Source organism: Balaenoptera physalus, assembly GCF_965194825.1.
Source record: "Balaenoptera physalus genome assembly, chromosome: 11".
NCBI classification, from domain to species: Eukaryota; Metazoa; Chordata; class Mammalia; order Artiodactyla; family Balaenopteridae; genus Balaenoptera; species Balaenoptera physalus.
Window position 1 is genome coordinate 40764415 of NC_138896.1, and position 18868 is coordinate 40783282.

Genomic DNA, 18868 nt, shown 5'->3' on the forward strand with positions numbered 1-18868 from the left:
TGTTTTCACAATACTAACCACACCGTGCAGAGCCCAGTAGAACCGGGCAGGTGGGCTGCAGAATGACAGTCTGTTCCTCCGGAGCATACACGGTGCCTGATCGTGCGGGCTGGGGGCCTCCCGCACTACCCGAGAGGTGCATCAGAATGCCTGGCTGGGCGCCAGGCCTGTGTGTTCACTGAAAGGAAACATGAGTTTAAGAAGCTGAGAAGCCACACTGGAGAGAAGCACCGCCCCGTCAGGGACTTTGAGCAAAGCTCAGCGATCCCACTCTCTATGACGGTGACTGGTGAGATTTAGGACATGCTTCAGGGAGAAATAGAAGACCTGAAATCAGGGGAGCATGCAGCTCTGAGACTCAGAGAGGACAGCTGTGTGCTGGAGAGGGCAGCCGGGCCAGCCGTAACCTCCCGCCGAGGGACCCCGGCCAGTGCCCGCTCTCTGCACCTTCATTCTCTCCTGATCATGGCCTTCACCTGGACCCCACTGGGAGACGTCCCTGTAGTCCATTCCGGCCAGCCCCCTGTGCCTGAGGCAGAGGGGCCTCGGAGGGGGTTGGAACGTGGCTCTGGAGAAGAACATGAGAAGGAGCAGGGACAGGGTGATGCATCCCCCTCCCATCAGTCATCAAATGAGGACGGAGGCCCGTCCCTGACGCTGCAGACCAGGAAGTAAAGCTGGGAGGACCCGGTGACATTCCCGGAGCCTTCGTACCTTCCCCTCATTCATCCTGTTTTCGTCTTGTCTGCAACAGTCACCAATCACACCCCTCACTAGAGAGGACTTGTGTGCTTGAACCAATGTCAGGAGAGCTAGGGCAAGGCTGGGGCAGGGTCAACCAGACCACCGTCCCTCTCCCTCTGCGACCAAGTGAGAAGGCCAGGAGAGGCAGATAGGAAAAGATGAAACAGGCAGGGCCCTGGGGGCTGGGTGTGAGGAGGAAGAGATCCAAGACAGAAAGAAGATGTGTCCAATACTTGTACGGGTAAGAGGAATGGGTCCCCAAAAGCAAAACTCAAAAGAAGAACTGAGCGTGGATGTTTCTGAATAGAGAACTGTGATCAATGGGGTGGTATGAGGAGCCCTGGTGGGCTGTATCTTATGTAAGAGGGGTGGGGAGGGAATGGGGCACAAAAAGAGAATAATTACATTCCCAGCTGCAGGAGGGGGAGGGGCTGCGGAGCCACAGCTCGGGGAGTAGGGAAGTGAGTGGCGGCAGACTTGAACTTCGTGGTGGACAGACTTATGGCCTCCAATGTGGTCTTGAGATAAGGACAAGGGTCTGGGCACCCCTGAGCACAGGAGGCCGGTGAAACGATGGGATCGTCGGCAGAAAGAAAAATAGAACCTCATCTGAGCCCGACACAAAGCCAGGAGCTTCCACACCCGAGGCCAACCTGAGGCTCTCTTCACTCTACCTCAAGCAACATATTATAGGGCTTTTTCTAGTCCAGAGAAGGGTGCCAGGAAGCTCAAAGGATTCAAGAAAGAAGAGGGCTGAGCTGGGCTGTGTGTAGCGTCTTCCAGTCTCTAAGGATATGTCAGCAGGGATCGAGGATCAGTTCCTGAAATCCTACGCCATCAGGACCAGGACACCCTTTGGGGCTGGAAAGACCCATTTTGCAAAGCAAATAGTTTCAGGAGTGTTTTCTAAGCTGAAAAGAAATTTAAAGTAGGGTTTAGATACATCGAGAGCATGAGAGAGCCCCCATAAAAGTTATGGGGGGAGCACTGGGAACCCCCGCTCCGCTCTGGGGCCACAAGTTGGCAGGGGGCCGGGCACGGCATTTCCGACATTCCAGGCCACTGTGGGGTGTGCAAGGCATTGTTGCCTATGAGCTCTTCCTGGGTGTGGTGAAGATAAGGCAGGTGAAGAGCTTTGGTCTGTGTAAGAAACCAGAGTGGTTTCCAAACAGCCGTGGGCCCGATAGTCTCAGCAGAAAAGCAGAGCTCATGAGCGCAAGGCTTGGGGTGAGGGGTGAGGGGCGGGTCGTCTGGCGGGAGCAGTGAGGGACCCCCCGCCATGCTCCCATGTCTCCAGTTCTGGTCCAGGTCTGAGGCCCCGAGGGCATCCCCCGGCACCGGTTGGGGGGCCATCGTGAGAACTGTAATGGCACAGCACCTGCCAGCACACGCACGGGGCTGCAGTGCAGAGAGGAGGAGGGGGCAAGTTGGGGGGCTGCTTCCCACCACTGTGCCGCTTCTCCCCCCTGACAAAGGGTCCTCCAGCAGGTTTAACTGCATGTAGAGGTGAATGTGTGTCCTTGTCCCATGCCACCAACCCCAGAAGCAAATCTGTTTCCAGCACTTTCTTTTTTCCACTTTTCTGTCTGGGACCCTCTTCTAAGAGTTGCAAGCTTTTTTGGCCTCTCCTGTTATTCTCCCCTAGGATTATCTGCTGCTACGCGCACGTGGCCACCTGCAGGTGGAAAGGCAGTGTTTCCTTCCAAAAGCCGTGGTCCCTTTCCTACCCCTCTACCCCTCAGGGCTGACGGTGTCCCTGCCCGGGGGGTTCCAGTTCCCGCTCCTCACTTCCTGCTGCCTTCTCTTCCCTTCCTGCCCATCTCAGCTGCTGTGCTTTTCCTTCTCCAGAAGCAGCAGTTGCTGAGCCAGGAGCCAGGAGAAGGGAGAGTGGCCTGACCACCTGCTGGCGGAGCTGAAGAGGTCCCAGCCCTCGCTGGCATTCCAAGGACTTTGAGGGCAAAAGGAGGGAAAAAGACATCCGTCCGCCAGGAGTTCAACTCCCCTCCTACCCTCAGATGGCTTCTGCATCCAGCTCTTCCAGAAAGACCATTCCAGACTCAGATTGGCCCTCTTCCAAGAGCAGAGCCTTCTTGGCCTGCAGGGGAAGTCAAAGGCCCCAGGTCATCCTGCCGGGAAGTTTCATCTGGAGCCTAAAAAACACAACTTGATTGCTAGTGCCGTGCAGACGGGCAGGTCTCGAGCACCTGGGGCTCCCCACGCCCACTCCCCAAGGGGGGAATGAAGACCAGGATGCTCAAGTCAAATGACAAGGTCAATAGTGTAGGGAATGGGACAGAGTGACAGCAGGTGACCCTAGAAAGTGGAGCTCAGTCTGGAAGGTGACATAATGGGAGAAGGCCAGGGTGTTCAAGTAGAAGGAAAGGTGTCCTCCCCGAGATTCCCGGGAGGGAACCCAGGTCACCAGGTCATTGCCACCCACCTCTCTCCAGGCCCTTTCTGCACCCCTGGCTCCACCACTGCCCCCAGACCTCTTCCTCCCACTGCTCCCCCACCCCCCCGTGGCTTCAAGATGGCCTGAAGGACAGGCAGGAGCCATCAGAGGGAGCTTTGCTGGCTAATGGGAACCCCTGAGACACGGCAGAACCAGATGTACCTGGTGGGTTACTGTCTCTCGTGTGTGGCCCCATTTCCCTCTGTGTACGAGCGTCATCCACCCCCTTCTCCCAGGAGTATCTTTGACATCCCTCCCGTTTCTCTCACTTCCACACAATGGCTGGGGGCCAGAATCCGGAGCTGAAGTCACAGGGAAGAGTGTCACAGTCCCGGGCCTAGAGGAAAGTCTTGCCTCTCCCCTTTCACCAGCCCCAAGCCGTTCTGTGAGGCCCGACGTGTGGGGGAAGGCGGCCAGGGGACAATGAGGAAGCCACGAAACACACTAACACCCACCTTCCCCTCATCTGAAGCCTGCTTTCCCTGACGGTGCTCCTCTTCCAACTCCTCTAAAAGAGTGAGGCGGCTCTTCTTCTGTCCATCCCAAGCCCGCCAGCGCCCCCCGGCTCCTTGCCCCATCTTCCTGACCATTCTAAGTCCTTCCCTGGTGACGCTTCCTCTTCCTCTTGGAGTCCCACCCCCTGACCCCTGCCACCGCCTGACCCTCTTCTTCCCATCTTCATCTATCAGCAGCCCCAGGGCCTCCTGCGTTCACCATCCTGAAAGGCTTAGAAGGGTGCCGGGCACATAGTAGGTGCTCAATAAATATTTGTTGAATGAATGAATTGAAGATCTGGCCTCAGATGGGTTTTATCTTTGCCCCAATACTGCCCCTACCTCAACAATTTTAACAACTCCCGAGGAACTCGGTCCCCACTCTTCTCCACCCATCCCCATAGCCAAACTTCGAACCCAGACATCCCCTAAGGGGTCCATCCCGGCTCTCCACAATTCTCTCCAATGCTCATCTCTGCAGTTGCTCATCCCAACTCGCAGGTCTCCAGTTCCATATCTTGTTTCTCTGCCTCATGGTCAACCCATTGAAAATTCTCCACTCCCCTCCCTTCATGCCATCCCCAGCCTTGGAACCGTGTGAACTTTCATTTTCTCTAGTCTTGCACTTGAGCTCTGCCTAGAGAAAGCAGAACTGCTGGTTGTTCCATTACAAAGGTGTGATTCACCAGGCAGTTGGGCCCTCCTCCACCGCCAGCGAGCTGGCCGTTCACGAACACTTTTTTCCCATTCCGAGACCTTTGCCCTCAAGACACTGTCCCCACTCCCAGCCGGCTCCCTTTCCGTGACATAGTCACTCTCAGTTCCCTGATAAGAACCAAGGTCTCATCAACTCTGAACTCCCTCCCTGGCCCTCCAACCTCAGGTTATCCATCCAAATCCCCCGCCCCCCCCAGCATGCTCCTCACCCTTTTTGGCTAATTCCTCCACTTGGGCCCTTGGGTTCACCCCAGGCTGGCCCTCCAACCAAATATCCCTCTCCCCAGTGTCCTGTGAAATTACTTCTGATCTTACCTCCCTCCCCTCAGCCCACCAACATGCCAACCCCTCCCATTAGCTATAAACCTTCCCTCCACCATGCCTCTTCCTTAAGCTAGCATCCTCTTTCAAAAATGGCACTCACCCAGAAAACTTCTGGAAAGATCCTCGCAGTCTGTAGACAGCTTGCCCATCCGTCCCCCCAACTCCACCCAGGCCATTGGCTTCTGTTCCCCGAAGCAAATGGATCTGAGCTCCCAGAGTGCAGGATTCCCTCTTCCTTCCACACCTTACAACCTTTCCTTTTCCTTTTTATCACAGAATACATATTTACCCAAATCATACCACAGAGAGGGTCAAATAGTGTGACTCCCCTCTTAGCCCACCCTGAATCCCATTCTCCAGAGGAAACAAGTGTTAAAAGAGTATGTATGTACCCTTTCAGACTATTTTCTATGCACAAACACACATAGTTTCATGCACACAGTAGAAGTTTGTTGTAAAAACAGAAATGGGATCCTAGTGCACACACTGTTCTGTAGCTTCAGTGAACGGATCAATGGATTTCCTGGTCAGCGGTCGCATCCCCATCACTCTTGGTGAGGCTGCATTGTATCCTACCCTACGGGTGTACCATGGATTTAGCCCCTCCCCAATTAATGACTTTTTTAACATTACAACGCTGCCACAACTATCCCTGCATGTAGGTCCTCACAAAGTTACTCAAGTATCTCTGTTGGAGAGGGTCCCCAAAGTGGAACTGCTTTTTATGTTTCAAACTGCCCTCCAACCAGGCTGTCCCAGCTTCCCTGCCCACCCACAGCACAGGGCAGCTTCTGCCCAGGCCTGGGCGGGACTTCCTGGCTTCTGCGGCAATGGCCCCGCCCCCCACTTCCGCCTTCAAACTCTGCAGTTGTGTTTCCTCTTCTTCTCAAACCTCCCCTGCCCCTCCACACTGGCCCATCTTCCTCTGCTGAGCTCTTGAAAGTTGTTTCCTGAGTTTCTCCGTTTGTTTTCTGAATGGCCTCCTGTATCATCTTTATGCTAATGGGTCTCAGATGGGCCTTTAACCTCCTCCATGCAGCTCCAGACCCCTTTCTTTACATGTACCTCATGGAGCCGGGCAGCCAAGCCATTCAGGTGAACTGCCCAATGAATGAGGGTTGCACAGGTGAGTGTGAGGAAAAGAACTCAGGTTGCCCCTTCCATTCATACATTCTACAAGTATTTATTGAGTACCTATTAAGTGCTGGGGCGTGGCAAGAAAGGCTAGGGAAAATGGTGAGCAGAACCAGGCAAGGCCCGTCTTGGCGGGGAGAGGGACATTAATCAAATAATCACACAAATAAATGTATGATTTCAAAGTGTGCTAAATGCCACAAGGGAGTGGCTCATGGAGATGTTCCTGATGGCTGCTGGGTCCAAGGGGCCAAGGAAGATGCTCCCCAGGGAATGACATTGGAACTGAGATCTGAATGATGGGTAGGCTTTGAGCAGATGAAGCAGGTCAGCGAAGAGTTCTCTGCACTGGAACAGAAGGCCTGGCCAGAGGGGAAGTAAGGCATTCCAGGGACCTCCAGAAGAGAGGACAGAGTTTGATATTTACCTGAGGGCTCGGGAAGCCTTGGGGGTAGAGAGGCAGGCAGTGGGCTAAATAAGATGTGTGTTTTGTGAGATTCCCGCTCTTAACCTTGCCTGCATTTCTAGCCACAGGAAATAACAGAAAAACACTTGTTTCCCCTGCTTTGCCCTCTCAGACCACAGGACCTCGGATTCAGGATGCACTGATGGGAGAGAAGCAGGAAGCAGAGGCCTTTGCCCTGCCTTTCAATGACTATCCTGGTTCCATCCCTATACTCTGCCTTTGCAGACGCAACCCAATTCCCTCAGCTGGACGCTCTAAACCTTCCTACAAGTCACTGGGGAGAGAAAGTTAGAATCTGGACCAAAGCGAGGGTGGGCAGTGTAGGTTGGGTTTTGACCAATCAATCTACTCTTCTGTTCTGCCAAGCCCACCTCTGGCCCCCAGAATGTGCTCTTCCCATCTCTGCGGATCTGTGCCAGGCTATGCTTTCTTACTGGGTGTGTGGACAGTTTCTGGTTTTTCTTTCACTGGTATTTTCTGCTCTTGGAATCTGGGCACCTCTCAAAAGAGGCTAAGAAATGCTGATCCCTGCACAGAAAAGAAAGCCACTTAACTTGGCCATTGGCCACCGGCCTCATCATCCATCTAACTTAAATCTCTCCAAATGGTGGTCTGACCACTGGCCACTCAGAGGATCCCACGGGCACCATCCTAAACAACAAAATAGGTGGCATAGGGTCTGGAGCCCCACCCCAGCCGCCCCTCAGCCTTTCACCCAAGAACCATCCATTATCTGCCCAGAGAGGCCACACTGACCTCCAGCCAAGGGACTGCCTCCTTGTCTGTGTAAGAGGGATGCCCTGCCTCTATCCCTCAAGAGATTAGCCCTCCTCCCCAACACCTCCACTGAATTTTGAAATACATTAGAGTGGCCCTTCTCCTTTACACAGCACCCACCCCCTTGTCTGCAGCTGAGACCCATGGTGTGAGGACTTAAAAGTTCTCCAAGAAATAGGCCACCCCCATTCCACAGCAGCCCTACACACATTAGTCAGCCCACTGTGACATCACTTGAGTTCACCCTCGCGCTGTCCACACTGATTATCAACCACCAAACCTTGCCTTCAGAGTCGAAAGCATCCGCCAAGGGCTGGGTCTCTAACTTTGACCTTGTAGGAAAGAGGGGAATCCCCAGGAGGGACTCACCTATCTGGGAGACCAACCCTCCTTTCTGGATTTTGGTTCTGAAAGTGTGGAATAAAGAGCCCAGTCCCATTCCATTTCAAAGACCTCTGATGAGAAGGCAGATGCTTATTGCAATAACAGCACTGAGAGATTCTGAAACAAAAATGGAGCTAAGCCGTACAGGAGACCAAAGCTTTCAGGAATTAAACGCTCAATTAATTCATGGAGAAAAAGGTGTGTGGGTGATTTCTGGACTCCTTTCACCTGGGCAGCCACGTAGCTCCCACCAGAGTTCTCGCACCTGCTGTTTGGGCCCCCCGTCCAGGTTTTGCTGCCTCCTGGCCCAGGCCGCATGCTGGCTTAGGGTCGAAATGGGCTGAAGTGCACTAGTGGAGATAGCCCTCAGTGACCCCAGTTCACCCACAGAACCTTGGGAACACTTCTCCCACGAGGGTAGCACCTTCTTATGGGTGCAGGGCCCAGGCCAGTTCCGGCAGCTCTTCTACTCCAGTCTTTAAGAAACTCTTCCAATATTTGATGAGAGTAGATATCAGAGGGTGTAAAGTACTTTTCCTGGGCATCCTTTCAATTCCCAGCTGGTCTCAGTGAGCTGCAAACTATTCAGAGAAGGTACGATGAACTCGCTTCTCTCTGCCCACTGACCAGGCCTGGCGAGAGCATCACCCCTCCTACTCCATGGAAACAGGAACTGGGCTGCCCAGTCCAAAGAAGTCAGCCATCCACTCTGTCCAGGCATGTAAATGCAAGGCCCCCTGATGGGCTCCCCAGAAGCCCTGCTCCTTCCAAAATTGAAAACAATGATGATCTGCTAAAAATGCCAAAACTCCAAAGGAAACTGCTGAGAAAAGGAGGCAAGGGACTTGGAAGCCCCAGAACACCAAGTTGGGAGGGGAGTGTCTCCTCAGGGTTGGTCTAAGATCTTCCCATCGCTGACCCCTGACTTCTGCCCATCGTCAGAGGGGTGTGTGTGTCTGTGGGCCCAGGTGAGGGGGGCTCGAGCAGAGCCTCCAGGCTGCATTCAGGACATGGTGTTTTCCCAGGCAAATAGTCGTCTGCCTGCTGGCGGGGGCAGGCGTGTGTGATGGAGTGGGTGGGGAGGGCACTGTCTTCCACCGCCTATTGTTCTAGGAGTCCACGGACAGCCCTCTTGTGGCTGTGGGCAGTGGCCAGCTGTGCTGGAGCAGCTGTCTCCAGGGGCGTTTCTGTGGGGCCGGTGGGAGGCTGGGGGGCGGGGGGGATGACTAAGGGACCAAAGGGGGAGACGCTCTGTCACAGCACTTTCTCCTCCACATCTGGGTGCGGGTTTTAGCGCACATTTCTTGGCAGAAAGGCATCTCAGTGCAGTTTTTAAGCTGCCATCCCCTCCTCCCAAGCCTTCTAATTAATATCTAGTATGTGAATTATTTATTGGGAACAGATGTTAGAGTTTAAAGAGTGTTGAGTGGAGATCCTTGGCTAATCAATTGATTTGAAGAGCCTTACGTATTTACTACAAACCAAACTGCAGATTTCCCTGGCCCTGGACGTCTGTGCTCCTACTAGCCTGTGCCGTGAGTATTTCCAGCTTGCCTCCAGCCTGCTGCCTGATCTTTTATTTCCCCTATCCCAGCCAAGGTGTCTCCTCCTATTGGGATCCTAATGTGATCTGAAGAAAGAATTGTCATCTGTCCTTTCCTCTCCAACCAGAAAAGATGAACCTCGGTCCTCGGCTTGGACCAAATGGTTACTCAGTGAGATGTGGGCGTTGGCACGCCAGGCTTCCAGCCAAGTTTTCCCAGGCCAGGCCATTAAAACATATTTGGGATCAAGAAGTAGCCTGAGGGCTTCCCTGGTGGCGCAGTGGTTGAGAATCTGCCTGCTATTGCAGGGGACACGGGTTCGCGCCCTGGTCTGGGAAGGTCCCACATGCCACGGAGCAACTAGGCCCGTGAGCCACAACTACCGAGCCTGCGCGTCTGGAGCCTGTGCTCCGCAACAAGAGAGGCCACGATAGTGAGAGGCCCGCGCACCGAGATGAAGAGTGGCCCCCGCTTGCCACAACTACAGAAAGCCCTAGCACAGAAACGAAGACCCAACATAGCAATCAATCATTCAATCAATCAAATAATCTTTAAAAAAAAAAAAAAAAAAAAAAAAAAAGTAGCCTGAAAATCCAAACAAGGGCTGCAGGACTAAATGACCCCGTGTGTGTCTCCCCACAGGGCTCTTCTCACGGGGGCAGTTGGGGGAAGCTGGGGAACACTTGCCCCTCCAGCCCTAAATCCACAGCAACCTTGGGGGCGGGCCGGATAAGCACTGGGGTAGCTTAAAGCATTTTGGGGTCAGGGTGCGGCGATAAATGATCCAAACAGTCAAAGGCCCTGTGCTCCACAAGAATTTACAGCCCAGGAGGTGGTCAAGCCTGTACCTCATGTTTTTCTGCCCAATCAGGGTGAAGGAAGGAAAGGTGAGCTCTCCCTCAGCAACCTCTTCTTCCCTGACCTCTGCCAGCCCCGAGCTTGGGGCCACGCTGGATCTGGAATTGCCCCTGGCTGGTGAGAAACAGAGGTGTTTTGGAAGTCCACAGGGATTCCCAGGTCCACCAGAGCCCCATTTCATCCTCCAGCAGGTGCCCTCTGGCCTCAGGGGCTCTGCAGCAGCAGACAGACGGTCTGAAGGGCAGGTGCAGGGAGCAGCGGCAGTAAAATCATGGCCGGGTGAGCCCCTCTGCCCCATTACTAATCTTCCCATCTCCCCAACACTAATCCCACCTAGAGCCATGGTCCAGAATTCACTGGTGGTTCTATAGTCTAAGGTGAGAGCAACTCCTCCTGAGAGTCCACATTTACTTGGGAGGCCTGGGGGAGGAGGGGCCCAAGGGAAGATGTGCTTTGCTTCTGCCTGGACCCCCAGGGGTATCACTGTCTCAGGACCACGTTTTTAGGTGAATTCCTCATTGTCTTATATTTGTGGCTAACGTTCATCTGTGGGCCCCACTGTAAATATTATAGACACGTATCCAGGGAAGGAGGAAAACTCTGCAGTAACTGGAGACGTCGGGCCAAGGAGGGATGGATGGATGTCTTGGGCCCAGAGGACGTACAAGGACCACACAAACAAAAGTAATCTGTTTCAAGTAGCTGACACCCAGCTTCCATTTGACCTCACGCACAGGTAAGGAGCCATCACATACTTTATTTTGCCTCCCCAAAAGGGGACTTGTGATCCTGGAGCTGAGGAGAGAAACGAGCATCCCTGCTTCTTCCCAGGCAGAGCTGCGAGGGGCTGGGGCTGGGGGCTCTGCCTCTGGCTAAAGTCTAAAGGAACCATGACTATGACCCCAGACATGACAGTCTCCCTTTGCCTTGTCTAGTATTTGATATTTGTCACTAGCTACTTGCAGGGGTCCCTGCGAGATAAGATGCTGCGCCCAGCCCCCAACACAGATCCTCACAGGGACTACTGTCCAGAATTCTCTGATAGTTCTCAGTTTTCTGGAGGCCTAATACTGCGGTTCTTATCTGCTCTTCTTGTGAGTGAGCTCATCTTTTGGGGGGCCTCTATCTGGGCAAAGTGGGAAACCACTGTCCCCGTGGGGGCCTGGGCCTGAGCCCCAAGGGCTGGGGCTACACTGAGCCAGGGGAAGCCTACTGAGTCCCTATGTCTCCACAGTGAACTTTGCAGAGCAGGTGAGGGAGTTTGCCTCGGAAAAGGGTCTGGAAAGCACTCATATTAACACAACCTTTATGTGTGGCATGTGATGACACCGGGGCCTGTAGCCCTGATCCACATCTGAGAATCTCCCACTTCGTAGCCTTTAAAGCCCTCATGGCACACATGAGTCCCTACGTTCCTGGAGCAGCAAGCTGTCTCGGGACCTTTTGGGGATGTTCTTGTGGGGGCTCTGTTTCCTGGGCTTTGGGGACCAAAGGTTCTGCCACGGCCAGTGAAAACAGGGCCAAGTAGAGAACAGCACAGCACACAGGGGAGGATGGCCTGTCACCCCTGGGGATGGGGCAACTCCAGAGAGCACAATGGGGTGGACGCTGAAGCTGGAGACTCAAGTCACCAGCAAGGGTACAGGGCCTTCACTTCCTTCCCAACTCTGAGATTCCGCCCAGTGTCAGGACCATTTGTCACCCACCTCAGAGACATTTCCCTTTCAACCCTGATCTCTTTGGGCAGGCAGGCCCAGGGCTTCCTTGGCTCCTGTCTATAGGAGGTTAGCCCAGGCTGATCGGGCAGGCGAGAATATATAATCTCCATGCATTTTTTAGGGAGTAGGAAGGTACCTTGGGGGATTTACTGCCATGGCTCATAGATAACCCAGTGTCCACCCAGAAATCCTTCACGGCCCAGTGGGAAGGGAACTTCCTACTGGCTCTTATATATTCCCGGAAGGCACATCCAAGTTATCTACAAGCGTGAGCAAAGGAAGCCTGCTCAGGCTCCATTCCCCAGTAGTTAAAGCTCACGTTGAGCTTCCTCCTTGGATACTTCACGTGATTTCAATCAGCTCCCCAGTGCCTCCCCCCTCTGCTGCTGCTGTGGATCGTATAAACGTGCCTATGGTTTGGGCCTTCAAAATACAGTAAGTATGTGCATCGCCAATGCCAACCCTGTGCCAGTTCAGTGCTTCAGCCGCAGGGGCCCAGAGGTAAATGAGGCCACCAGGGAGTCTGCCTCAGGTTGGAAAATCAGACGAATATAAGGGAATAGCATCGCCTCTGTGACCTTGCACATATCCACATACGCCACACAGGCAAAGTCTTGTCATGAGACAGTTATCACCTCTGGGTTCTAGCCAGAAGAGAGAATGTTGGTATGGAAAGAGCTCCTTTCCAGAGGCTCATGATGGAAAAACTAAGATGCGAACACTCATGCCTGCTGGATTCAAGGCCTGGATACCCAGAAGCTTTGGAACTCAGGGTCAGGCTCAAAGATTTTCCTGTACTCTGGATTAATCTGTGAAACAAAGATATTACTCTGAGGCTCTTAATATAGGGAGCCTGGTAAGGCCCCAAAACTTCCCCTCTTCCTCCATTTTGCTGACAAACAGGATTCCACGATCAGGACATGTCTCCCAAAGATAGCTGAGGACTCTTAGCAAAAAGCTGATGAGATGTCTGGTGCTGGGTGACCTGGAGCACTGCTTCACCCTCTTCCCTTCAAGCCCTCCCCAGCCTTTTACACCATGACACCCCACCCGATCCTCATGTAATAACCTTGGAGTTTGCCCATGTTGTCAGATGATTGAAGTCCATCAGATTTCCACCTTTCCCACCCCGAGGGCCTGTCTGCTGGAGATGCCACTGACTTCTGCTCTGTAAGAGCATGCTCCAGCCCATTCCCTGCACACATGCTCCTCTCTGCCTCTCCCCACAGCCCCTCCATGCCAGCATTTCTTCAGGATGCCCATAGTGGCCCCTGCAGAGGCAGTCCCAGCAAGCTCATTTCACGGGAACCAAGTTGTGGGCTGGGCTATACAGACTGCTAAGTGCAACTTGGATAAAGTTTGCAGATCCCGGCCCCCCAGAGCTCCTCACAGTGTTATGACCCGTTGGCGGGGTACAGCTGCTTGCTTTCCATTTGGGGTCCAAATCCTGCACCTCTGTGGTGAGCGCCCTCCACGCCAACATACTCCATCTAACTTGACGCCCCTGCAATGCCTCCCTTCCGCTCAGAAGCCCACAAGCCCCTTTAGTTCCAGCGTCGCCCTTCGCCTGCTTTGGGACCAGGCAGTGACCAAGAACAGACACTCCTGGCAGCAGCAGGACTGATGGCCCGCGACCCGCCGAGGGCACAGCCGGTGGCTGGTCCTCTCCCTCTGGGACCAAGGGGGTTCGCGAACCGAGAAGCGTGGGGGCCTCTCTCCCGTCTCCCCAGCCTCCAGGAAGGCGCCCCCCATCCACACTTCCTCCCGCACCCCATTCTCGGACCCTTCTGCTGGTCAAGACCCGCTTTCGCCCTCAGGGAGCTCTGGGTGGCTCTGCCGCGCGGCAGGACTGAGGAAGACGTTGGGGATGACAGTTACACCGAGGCCTCCGCGCGGGGCGGGGTGAGGAGGGGCTTCCCTCAACGCCCCGCCCCTGCCCGCCTCCAACGGCCAGCGCCGCCCAGAGCTCCCCCAACCGGGGGTGGAGCCGGCAGCGCCCCGCCCCGCGCCCCGCCTCGCCCCGCCCCGCGCCACACTACCCAGGCCCGCCCCACCACCGGTCACTGGCTCAGAGATTCCCAGATTCCCCGGGGGTGGGACTCTGGGGACCTCTGCCTCTCTGGACTCCTGGGCCCGGGGGTGAAGACCAACTTAGAGGGTTTCCCGAGACATCCCTGATTTCAAATATCCTGTCCTGTCGTCAGAGTGAGCTGTACTCCCTGTGATTTGGAGAACGGCGCGTTGCATGCACTCTCTAAAGAGCCTCAGATTGAGCAGAATAGACGCGATTGAGGATCGCTGTGGAAGGTCCCAGCTAATCCAGATATCTTGATCCACCAGATTTGTCCCTAGGGTCAGAAACATCTTTTTTTTGGGGGGGGGGATCCGGGAAGGGGACCTACAGACGTTATCTAACCAAGTCTTTGGCCTTGAGAAGGAATGGACAGTGCCAAGGCCAAGACCTTTGAGCAAGAGAGAGGTGGGTGTAGGGTCTGCCCGAGCTCTAGTATTTGCATCTCACCCAGTTAGACTGAGAGCCCTGCCCAGAATTTGGGGCACCTTCCAGCCCCACTCCTCTCCGAACCCTCCAGTTCCTCCCCATCATCCTTGAAGTCAAAGGATCTTCTTAGCTCCCTCAAGAAAAAAATGCAGGCCTCAAAAGAGTTTCTCCACCAGCCGCCTCCTCCCTCAGGGAGTGGGTGGGCTGCGTTTCCCACCATATTCTGTTCCAGACAGAGCCTTGGATAGTCCGCCGGGCCTCCACTCCCTGGAGCCCCTCCCTCCCTCCCTGCCCTTCTGCCTCACTTAGGTCCCAACTCCAGCTGAGGAGATGGAAAGTGAGGTGAAAAGACAGAAGATGAAAAGTAATTTCCTTTCCTTCTAACCCGTTCTAATAGGAAGGAACCTGGAGGAAATGGAATTTAATAAACTGAAAGTGGTTGCAACCAATCTCTGACATACTTCCCACCTCGCCCCCCTCCATCATTGCTTTTAAATAACTGAAGACCTTTTACAAAATGTAAAGTGAATTGGCTAGTCCTTGAGGCAAACAAAAGGTGGCTCTGAAATTATACCATTTGTGTTAGCATAAATCCATGAAAACAGAAAGTTTGTAACCATTCACATTTTCATTGAGGACCCCAATCCATCCACTTGCAGTAACCTTCTCCCTGCCCTCCCACCCAATCCATCTACGACAAACTTGCATAGAAAGTCATGGTGAATTGCAAGGGAGCGTAACCCAAAAGAGGGAAGGAAGGAAGGAGGGAAGGAAGGAAGGAAGGAAGGAAGGAAGGAAGGGGAAATCCATTTTTAATTAGAGCTTGGACTTTAAAGTAGCAAGAATTAGAGGGACTTACCTTTAAAATGCAGATGTGTGTTGTGATGGTCTGAAAGGGGAAGATACTGAGAGATGTAAAAAAAAGGTGGAGAATTTTCCCCAGGGCCTGTGACAATTAGGTTAATGTGGTCCATCCATATCTGAAGCCAGAGGGCGCCAGGAAAGAGGATGTCTCAGACTAGAAGGAAGCAGCATAGATTGTCTCTGGTAGAAGTGGGGGTGAAGGCAGGTCTGCTGTGTGTGTGTGTGTGTGTGTGTGTGTGTTTGAACCAAGCTGAGAAGGGGAGCTATGAGAAGAAAGGCTGGGTTTTGAGATGGGAAATTCACAGCCTCCCAGATTCTTTCCTCAGAATAGCCAAGTTCAGATCACCTGAAGACAGGCTCTTGGCTCCATTATGTCACTTCCCCAAAGTGAGTGTCCTTAGAAACCTTGGTAATGATAGAAAAGGGGCCGCTGCCTTGTGGGAGGGCTAACCAAGTATCAGTACTGGATAACCAGGCTTGGGGAGCTGGGATGGTGAGGTCCCAGCAGGAGGATTTCAGAATGCAGGGAGCATTTGCAGTTCACCATGATTCCCTCCAAAGCCCTCTGCCGGCTTCCTGGAGGGACAGGGTCAGGAAAGCCTCTGTAGAGGGGCAGCTTTGTGTCTTGGCTGGTACACCCTTAGTGTTAAAAGCAGAGGGCAGAGCTTCAGTGGTGCTTCCAGAAGGGAATCAGAAGCTATAAACTAGGGACCAGAACTGATGGAATCTTTGAAGAGCCTGTATCTTATCACTTCTGAATGTTCCTATTTTAGTCAACTCCTTTATTTCTCTGTAGATAAACCCTGAATACAGCAAGGAAGTGGGGAGCAGGAAGACCACCCTTCTAGCTGCTAGTCCTGAGTGGAGCCAAATCCCTCTCTAAGAAAACGGGAAGGACTGAACCCTGGGGACTTGCTGTATAAAGAAGGAAAGGTGGGTTGGAGGAATGTAGGCAGAAATGGGTGGTCTGCCCCTGTGGATATCACTGGCGGCCGGCGGCAAGTCACAATGAAGAAACCTGGGAACGGAGGATTTCGCAAAGAGGTCTGGGCGCCAAGAGTGACAAGGGAAGGAATGAGTGGGTCCGAGCAAGGGAGAAGCAGGGTCGTAATGGAGTGTAGTTTGATCTCTCCCTCCTCTGATTTGTCCCGTGAATTTGCAGACAGTCTGACTGATGCCCCAGGTAGACTGTTTGCCCCTCGGGAGTTGGGGCTTGGTCTTATTTTCCATTCCTGGTAGCCCTTTAGCTCAGTGCCTGTCACACTAAGTCAAATTTTATTTAAAACATTGAATTTGCCTTCAGTGGTATATTTGCAGATTCTTTCAGATCTCAGTTTATTCTTTTTTTCCAGTCTTTTAAAGGGATTCTCTCAGACCCTCTATTGGCTAAGGGAATTGATCTCACATCCCTTGAAACTTCCTTCCAGAATTCTCAGGAAATGGAGCTGACTGGCTTATGAGCTGTTTAATCCTATTCAGAATTAACATTGTCTCATAAGATGTGTGTATACACTCTGAGAGTGGGTGAAGTGCTCTACATGTGAAAGATGGTACACAAAATGGCTTTGATTATAATAGATTATTCTTTGCCAGACCCAGAAGGGTTAAATCAAGGCAGGTAGCTGGAAGGGGAGGTCCAAATCGCAGAACCAGAGTTTTACCAGAAGTTTACAGCTGGACTCATAGCATGGCAACAGGAAACTCACCTCCTGAGTTGGGGCTGACTGGGGCCAAGATTTGCCAAGGCCAGCGACTTCTGAAACATTACCCCAGTCTCTATCCCGGCCCCCACTGCACCCCAGGCATGCTGTCTGTCTAGAAGCTGCACCCCGGGGTGGCTCAAACCCCAAACTCAGCCAGCATTGGAGCCACCTGAGCCTGCTTTCTGTTAATAATTCAGATTGCTCTTTTCCAGCTGTAGCCTTGCTTCGGGGTGGCCCTTAAGAACATTACTTCCTAATTTAAGCTCAACGTGGAATTCTTTGGGGGTTTAAACACAGAGGGACCTGTACTCATATCTTGATAAATTGTAAAATATCTCCACCACATCTCGCTGTCTTCCTTTTACCCCCTCCTTTCTACCATTGCAACCTCTGGCACATAGCTTTTCAAAGGAAACATAGTAAAAACAAAGAAGAAAAGAAGAAAATGAAAAGCTTATTCTTTCTAATGTCCCCTAACGTTAAACACACACACACACACACACACACACGATTATACACTTAGTGTATTTTATTTTTTCAGGGAGGTGGTATCCTAAGAGGTCACACGTTGGTGTGTGATTTTGTGACCTACACTTGAACTGGGAATATGGATTTATTTGAACAGACTTTGAAAAGGTGACCCTGAAAAGAACTGCTCTGGCATTCGACCGGCCGGAGAGCGGAGTAGAGGGCTCTCTGTAGCCCCAGGACTCACCTTGGAAACTGTACCTGTTATTTTTTGGTGGGGGGAGGGGGTTACTTTTTATCAACAAAAGTCCAGACAGCACAGTTTCGACATTTATCAGTTTATCAATAAGGTTGAGTGCAAATTCTACCAAACTTGCCACCATCGGGGGCTCTCTCTGAGATGCAGCTGAGCCAGGAAGAGCCCGTTCTGATGCACCCCAGTCTCCTCCCCACCCCCAACCCCCAGCCTGACTCCCCTCCTCCCTCCTCTCCGCTCTGAGCTGGACAATGAGGCGAGGCACAGAGCCCATTTGGTACAATGCGCTTATTTTACAGATGAGGAAACTGAGGCCCAGAGAGGGATCACCCTCACCCAGTCCTGCACCCTCTACACTTTTCCCTCCTGCCTTCACTCCCTATACCTTCCGGTATGAGTGGCACCAACCTTGCCTCTCTCTGGTGCCATGCCACCCTCTTTTATTTGGCATGGTAGAAAGTAGGCCTCTTTCCTTCCCCCCAGAGCCCCCCCTCACCCCACCACTGTGAGTTCTGCAATGCTGGTCCCCATCCGTGTCCTTCCATTTATCACAAACTCAGCATGTGCTGCTTTATCTTTTACCACCTCGTATCCACAAAATCATGGCATGAGAAAGTCATGCCAGAGAAATGGATCAGGAAAATGGTAATTGACAATTTACTATAAGAATTATATGGAACAAAAATTCCCCTCTGTTGGAATAATGACAGGAGAGACAACATTGCTGCTGTTTTGCCTCTCCTTTGATCAGGATACAAAAAACTCAGTAAAAATATTATACCAAAGGCTCATGAGCATCATTCAAATCTGCCCTAATCCACTGCCTTCATTTGAAAGCCAGCATTTCCATAAAGACAGTAGTGTTGTGCGTAACACTGACAGTACATTAATTTGTTGTGTGAATCTGTTACTTTGCAAACAAATGCTTGAGTGTCCAGTGTGTGAGAAGTAACCTCTCTCGAGTTACAGCTTGGCAGCACTGGAAGGAACTCGGGAAGGCATCTGCTTTGTCCCCTTGACTTACAGATGAGGAAACTGGCCCCCAGTGAGAGGGAGAGACTTGCCTAGGGCCACTAACCAGTAGTAGAACCGAGACTAGTTCCACAAAGTCAAATGCAAAGTCAGGACCCTCCTCCACCTCACCCCACTCCCAGCCCAGCTTCTCACAGTGGTAGAACCACCGGATGCTGACAATGGAAAGTATGGTGGAGGTCTTCCTAACACTTTTCTTCCAAATACAAAAAGGCTGGACCATCCACACTGAGAGGAAGCTGACTCCCCTGAAGAGTTTGTCTTCATCAGACAGCTGCCTGAGTTAGAGGCCCAGGTTCCAGGAGGAGAGCCTCTCTCTTCCAGAAGCAGGCTTGACAAGCCCAAGCACACAGCGTGGAATCAGAGCATTACTTTCCTCTGGCTCATCCAAGCTACTCTAGGGCAGGCAGTAGGCTGTCCAACTTTGGTGTCA